This window comes from Helianthus annuus, chromosome 4 (assembly GCF_002127325.2).
Source record: "Helianthus annuus cultivar XRQ/B chromosome 4, HanXRQr2.0-SUNRISE, whole genome shotgun sequence".
Lineage (NCBI taxonomy): Eukaryota > Viridiplantae > Streptophyta > Magnoliopsida > Asterales > Asteraceae > Helianthus > Helianthus annuus.
In genome coordinates, this window is record NC_035436.2 from 32,931,035 (window position 1) to 32,939,058 (window position 8,024).

Consider the following 8,024-nt stretch of genomic DNA (forward strand, 5'->3'; position numbering starts at 1 on the left):
TTGAGGCATCTTTGACAGCGACCCTTGTTACACTGGCCACCGTGGTGTCTACCGCAATTGTTGCACTTTGGGAGGTTCCCTCGATATCCGTCCTGCCTGTGACTACCTGAGGAATGCTGGCTGGGACTCTGATAACTGTCAGTCTTCCGCTGCTGGGCCTGAGACTGAACTGAAGCTGATCCCTTGCTGGAATCCCCATCCCATTTTCTCTTACTGTCACTAGGAGTAGTGGGAGTAGCTGAAGTAGTAACGGTAGCAGTAGCGCTGATACGTTTAGGCAGTTTGTTCTGATCCACTGCCTGGTCTGTGATGCGGTGAGCGAGACGTTGAATATCCTGGATGTTATCAAGATTAGCCGAAGTAACATGGCTCTGGATCTCTGGCGCCAACCCTTTGAGATACAACTCAATGCGCTTAATCGGAGGGTCCACCATGGTTGGACAAAGTACAGCCAGTTCGTTTGACCTTTTGGTGTAAGCTTCAATCTCTGATCCAGTCATCTTCAGGTGGTAAAACTCATCCTCCAGCTTATGGATGTCTTCCCGAGTACAATACTCCCTCTTGATCAGTTCCTTGAAATCATTCTAGGGTGTGGCGTTAGCAGCTGCCAACCCTAAAATCTGAACTTGGGCGTTCCACCAAGTTAGTGCTATTCCTTCTAGCGTGCTAGTGGCGTATTTCACCCTGCGAGCCTCAGGGCATTCACACATCTCGAACACAGACTCGAGCTTCTCAAACCAGTGGAGGAGTCCAACCGCTCCTTCAGTGCCACTAAAGGTACTTGGACGACAGTCCATGAAGTTCTTGAAAGTGCAGACAGGTTGCTGCGCGTGTTGACCTATTGTGTACGAATAGGACGAGATTAAATACGAGAGTTAATGCAGGATCTAAGGATCCTAGTATGAGTCTATACTGCAGGGTATACTACCTGCTTGAGCAGCTGCAAGTGCCGCAGCAACTTGAGCTTGAACGAGAGCCTCTAGCTGGGCTTGTGTCATGTTGATTCGTCCAGACATGATCTTCATAGTAAAAGTAACGTAAGTGAGAGTGGTTCGCGAGTAGGGCGATGACAGAAAAGTGTAAGCACGTAGGTATTCTCATGTAATAGTATCATGTGTATCTAAATGTAATGCGAGCAAAGTTCTAAGCAGTTCTAGCAAACAGGCAATAAACATAAACCTTATTACCTAGGATGTCGAGTCTTGCACGTGGAGCGAAGCGTCGTTGTGGATCGTTGAGAGCACTGTTCTGGTTATAGTCTGGTTTTAATAAAAACGTTTTCCCATATTAAAACCAAGTTCTCTATAACCAATGGCTCTGATACCAATCTATCACACCCCCAAAATCCACACGCGGAGTACCACCGCTTGGAGGCGTGACATGACCAGGATCAAGCCACCAATCATATTGAACATGTAATTAAATAGTAAAAATCAATACGAAAGGTGTTTATCAAAACCAACATAAGTAATGTAGCGGAAGCAATTATATAAAACCCAACATAAGTATAAATGTTGAAATGTCGTAAGTGTTTAATAAGTAATCACGATTCCATCTGCCCACAACGACCTGCTCCTCCTTGTGCAAGCTCCACTAGTACCTAAGGTCCTGCAAGGCATGCAGCAGAGAGTCAACAACTAGTTGAGCGAGTTCACAGAAAGTAAATGCGTAATAGTACGTTCATGAGTATCAGGTGGCTCTACTGGGCCAGTATAGGTTCCTATTGGTGGGGGCTTCCCATGCCTTTAATCCACTAGACTGTGCGTAACCATAAGTGTTCTTCACAACCGAGAACAGTAATACGTACAAGTTTACGTAGGATTTACGTAAGTATCCTTCACAACTGAGGATAGGGTACGTGGGGGTTTACGTAGGTTTTACGTAAGTGCCTTACACAACCGAGGCAGTAGTGGGTATCCATTGACGCAGGTTTTACGTGAGTATCCTTCACAACCGAGGATAGCGAGTAACTTAGTTATACGTAGGTTTTACGTATGTGTCTTGCACAACCGAGGACGATGGTATGGTAGTCTAGTAACAGTGTCCGTATGAGTCTATACAACCTTATCCTTATCAATCCCATTCCCAACACCCCGGGAATCCCATGCCTTGGTAAGAGTGTGAACTCACTTTGGGTTGCTCGGCAGATACACAGAAAGTACAGGTAAGCTAGTAAGTGGTCAATCACGTCCTATCATGGTTGTTATACAAGTCAGGTTTTGGTTCAAGTAATGCACTCATGAATCATAGCAAACACGTATCACGCAAACAATCAAAGTATAGCATTCACCACTTGTGCGATTCGGATATCTAAGCCCAAACTATACCCGGCCCAGCTAACATAAACAGTCCAAATAGCAGATACGTAAACAAGTCCAGCTACCCGGTCCAGACAATTGGGCCCGTGACAGTACAAGGCCCAAAACAGTGTGCGTGTATAACTGGTCTGATTCAGTACAAGGCCCAAAACAGTGTGCGTGTATAACTGGTCTCGAGTCGCAACCAGCGATCTCGAGTCGCAACAGGAGGTTTCGAGTCGCAAGAGCTGGTTTCGACTCGTCATGGTCCAGTCTCGAGTCGCAACGGGACTCGCAACCGTGGTTTCGGCTTGTCATGGTCTAGTTTCGAGTCGCAACGGGACTCGCAACCATGATCTCGGCTCGTGCTGCTGTGTGTTGGTGTGAGGTTTCGAGTCGCAACTGGAGGTATCGACTCGCAACCGTGTGGCTATCAAATTATAACAGATTTCCATGTTTCATGCAATCAGTTTCGTGGTTTCCATACACCAAATCAATTAACATGTAAACAGTTTCACTCATGGCCAAAATTCGATCAAAACAAGCATCTATTCTTAAATCCATATGAACCCTAATCAATTCATGAACAAGATCTTAACAATTCGAATGAACATGCAACCGATTAATCCATATAACCCGAATCACTAGCACGATAACAAGTTAACAATACCAATCCTTCAAACAACCGGTGAATCGATATCTAAATCTAACCAATTCATATCATAGCCGATTGCTTATTTATTCGGTAATATCACAAGATCATCAATCCTTATGTAATTCATACATGACATTTAAGCAATCCAAATAGCAAGAACATCAACAGAACTCAAACATCATCACTCGCATGCAAGGCATAGCAACATCAAACCGGTTTTAATAAAATCATGCAATCACAACATCCTTTAACAAGACATCAATATGAACACTAACCGATAACAAAGAGGGTGAGCAAGGATTAATCCAACTTGTGATCTTGGTGCTGTCGGCTTCCAAGCAAAACGAGAGAGGGAGAGAAAATCGTCTAGGGTTTCTTGTGTGTGTTGTGAGTTTGTAAAAAGTGGAGAATGGTTACAACTCTCCTAGGTGTTATTCGGTTAGGAGAAGTGGGCCGAACCCACTTGGGCTTCCCTAATGATCCGCATGCAAGTGTAAAGCCCAAATGGCTTGTGCGGTCGAGTGGTGTTGTGCGATCGGTTTCATTAACACATTATATACACAACACACGTAGCAAATAACATAGCATTCATTTAAATGAAAGTATCACATAAGCCGTAACGTTACATAAAGTAAGTCTAAAGTTCGAGTTGTCACATTATCCCCAACTAAAAAGAAATTTCGTCCCGAAATTTGGTATGCACTCACTGAGGAAGCTAGGTAGATTATAACGTTCACTGGTTTTCCTGGGGTGTCACATCCTCCCCCCGTTGATCTGGAATTTCGTCCCGAAATTCCGAAGTAGTAGCTTCAGCCTCAGTAGTGGTTGCATTGGTTCCGAATAACTGGGGGTACTTTTCTGTCATCCTGTCTTCGCGTTCCCAGGTGTACTCTGGGCCACGTTTGGAGTTCCAACGTACTCGAACAAGAGGGATTCTCTTGCTTTTGAGGACCTTCACATCCCGGTCCGTGATTTCTACTGGTTCCTCGACGAACTGCAACCGCTCGTCGATAGTGAGTTCTTTAAAAGGAATGATGAGGGTTTCATCTGATAGGCACTTCTTTAGGTTCGACACATGAAAGACATTGTGAACTGCCGAGTTCAGCTGGTAGGTTCAACTTGTAGGCTACTTTGCCTATCTTCTCAATGACCGCTCAGTGATAAAGGAGGTAGGGGTGCAAAGACAGCCAGGAGGTTTGCCTAGAAGTAGCCACCCTTGAAAGAGCGCGTAATAGCTCACTGATCGAGCGCTCTTGCGCCGAAGATGAACGGGGCTAAGCGATCTGCCGAAGCTGTGGGATGTAAAGGCCCAAAGCCAATCCCAGGGAACAGTGAAGCTTCATAGGGTCTTTCTGTCCAGGTGCAGGTAGTCCGCATCTTCACAGACATGTCTATTTCACCGAGCCTCTCTCCGAGACAGTGCCCAGATCGTTACGCCTTTCGTGCGGGTCGGAACTTACCCGACAAGGAATTTCGCTACCTTAGGACCGTTATAGTTACGGTCGCCGTTCATCGGGGCTTCGGTCGCGGCTCCCCTGTCATCAGGTCACCAACTTCCTTGACATTCCGGCACTGGGCAGGCGTCAGCCCCCATACATGGTCTTACGACTTTGCGGAGACCTGTGTTTTTGGTAAACAGTCGCCCGGGCCTGGTCACTGCGACCCCCTTTGTGAGGAGGCACCCCTTCTCCCGAAGTTAACTTTTTTTAACTTTGAATTTGTGGTCTTGCTAACAGAAAAGTAATAACCAGACTAATGAAGTTGCAGCCTACTAAGAGGGTGGCGAAGCTTGAGATTTCTGACCGGGAGGCGGAAGTCACCGGGTCTAAAAATTTCAATAAAACTGGGGGGTCGAAAACGTATATACCCAAAGATTTCTATACGAAAACTACATACTCTCCACTACTAAGCGAAAAGTACGGAGGGTCGGCCGTCCCTTCCCGCCCTTAAAAGCTTCGCCCATGGCTAAAGCTAAAGAGGGATTATGATGGTGTTTAGACTTTAAGCTATTTGAAATACCGAACATACTATTTTAATAATCAATGAGTACTGAAACCATTTTTTTTTAATACTAAATCAGTGTGCTGAAACCATGAAATCACTAACTGAAGAATTACTTAACTGAAAGTAAGTAATGAATATCCAATAATAGCATTCCGAAATTCAGATCACTAACTGTAGAATTTTATCAGTAAAGTAACAAAAAATCGGACAAGGACTGGAGCAAGATCGGGGAAGAAGCGGAGCAAGAATGACTAACCAAAAATCGGGGAAAATCGACTGATGTTGAGCGACATACACCGGTGTTCTTGGCGTGCTCTCTTTGAATTTAGCTGTAGCAAACTCTATTTACCAAGGGTGTCGAAGCTGAAGATGAAAAGTGAACGGCGCAACAACGATAAATGACGAAATTAACCTCGATAAGCGTCAGCGGAGATGAAGATCAGTGGCGATGTAGGGAACCCAAGTAACCTGGGAATCGTCCGATTCAAGCAACGATGATCGGCGTCGGCGGAGATGAAGATCAGTAGCGGTGTAGGAGAACCCAAGTAACCAGGTTTGGAATCGATCGATTAAAGCAAGGATGATCAGCGTCGGCGGAGATGAAGATCAGTGGCGGTGTAGGCAAACGCAGTTTGAAGGGTTGGGAGAGGAGGAATGAGTCGGAGAACAAAAGCATGGTGAATGTCAATGTGTGAAACTTAAAATTACGAAAATAACCCGGTACTGTAGCAATCATACGTTATCAATTGATATATATAATAATGTGTGGTAATAGTTGGTTCTATGGTTAAAAAAATCATAAATACCAATTTGAAATAAAATCTCTTTTTGCCCATCAAATATATTCACAACACCTCTTCACCTCTAATTGCTTCTTTTGATTATTCTTTTCTTTTTTTTATTCTTTTTTCAACTAAAAGTATTTTCAACCCATTGCTTAATTACCATGACTCAAATCGTGTACTATCACTGCTTACCTACGCTATTAGTGAAGCTTCCATCATCTTTGTAGGTGTTAGCGAGATAGCCTGCGGGCCCAACACCTGTTGGACGCTCTTAGCGTTGAGGGGTCGGCGACTGCCTCGGGACTGCTTACTGCCATCACTGAAGTGGTAAACCTTTGGCTAGAGGGGTTATGTCCTAAGGTGCTCGTGGATTTTGTTGCTTCGGCGCCCCTAACCCCTTTGTTGAAGCCTGATAATGGGATTCGCCCCATTGCTGTGGGGGTAATTTGGAGAAGATTAGTCTCCAAAGTAGCCATGAAGAAAGTTGGGAAAGAAGCTGTTAAGTACTTGGGGGACTATCAATTTGGGGTGGGGGTCCCCAATGGGGCGGAAGCGGTGCTGCACAGCGCTAACAGGCTTCTTAATTCTTTTCATTCAGATGGTTCGCTGGCCATGCTTACGGTTGATTTTTCCAACGCTTTCAACTTAGTTGACCGTTCAGTTTTGCTTCGCGAGGTCCATCGCCATTGCCCCTCCATATTCCCATGGGTTCAATTTCTATATGCTCAGCCTGCTAGGCTATACGTGGGGAATGACCGCATCGGGGCATTCACGTGGGTGCAGCAAGGGGATCCCTTGGGACCTTTGCTTTTTGCCCTAGCCTTTAGTGCTTCAGGTGCAGGAAAACTGTAAACTTCCCTTCCATGCTTGGTACTTGGATGACGGGACAATTATCGGGGACGCTGTTCAGGTTGCTAAAGCTCTCGACATCATCGGTTCGGAGGGTCCAGCCTTGGGGCTACAGCTTAATATTAGAAAAACTGAAGTATTTTGGCCGACATGCAACGGGGTGAAGGTCCGACCAGGGCTTTTCCCCAGTGAGATTGGGAGGCCGGAGAAAGGTGTCAAACTGCTAGGAGGGGCAGTCAGCCGTGATGCCAGTTTTATTAGTGGTCTAGCGGCTAAGAGGGCAACGCGTGGTGTTGACATTATGGGACACCTTCCCTTGTTGCGGGATCCTCAAAGCGAACTCCTCTTGCTTAGATCTTGTATGGAGGTTGCAAAGTTGCTATTTGGTTTGCGAACTTGCCAGCCCCCCTTTGTGGATGATGTTGTTTCATGTTTTGATAAACATCTTCGGGAGGCAATAGAAGACATTGTCGTATGTGGGGGTCCTTTTTTTGGTGATCTACAGTGGCGAATCGTGACCTTGCCAATGAGGCTTGGTGGGTTGGGCCTTCTCTCGGCCCGGGATGTGGCTGCCTATGCCTTTGTGGCTTCCAGGTCTCAATCTTGGGAGTTGCAGGACCACATCTTACGTAACAGTGGGGTTGTTAACACTGATCCGGATTACGCCAGCGCCTTGGAACGCTTGCATGAATCTCTACCTGACTTTGATCTCGGCGGTTTCTCTAACAAGGACACCGCCCCCAAAAAGCCACAGAAAACTTTGGCGAATGCCCTTTGTTGTCGAATCGCACAAAGTTTGGGAGAAGATTTCCATTTGTCACCCCGCCAGAAAGACGTCATTGAATGCCTACAGAGGCCTCACGCTTAGGATTTCTTAACTGTTATTCCTATTGAAGGTTTGGGTCAACGTATGTCAGCGGTGGAGTACCGGTCAATCCTTAAGTACCGTTTGATGATCCCCATGTTCCCGAATGATGAAACTTGCCCAATCTGCCGTAAAGCATGCCTGGATAAATTCGGGGAGTATGCGTTACACTGTAGAGAGTTGCAGGGGTTTAAGTATCGCCATGACTTTGTGCGAGACGCGTTAATGGATATTCTCGGACGAGCAGGGATCTCGGCGAAGAAAGAGGCACCAGTTAATTTTCTTACAGACCCGTCGGAGGGGAGATCCACCCTACGCCCAACTGACGTGCTAGTTTTTGGTTGGGAGGGCGGGAAACATGCTAGTGTCGATCTCACAGGTGTATCCCCACTAGCCGGGTTCCGGGAAAATGGGTTTGTGGCGGGGCAAGCGGTACTGAAAGCAAAGTTAAAGAAGGTGGAAAAGCACGCGAAAGCTTGTGAGGATAATCAGCATGCCTTTGTCCCCTTGGCGTTTGACACGTTTGGCTCCTTGGCGTCGGAGGCAGTTCGGTTCTTGTCTAGAGTTCA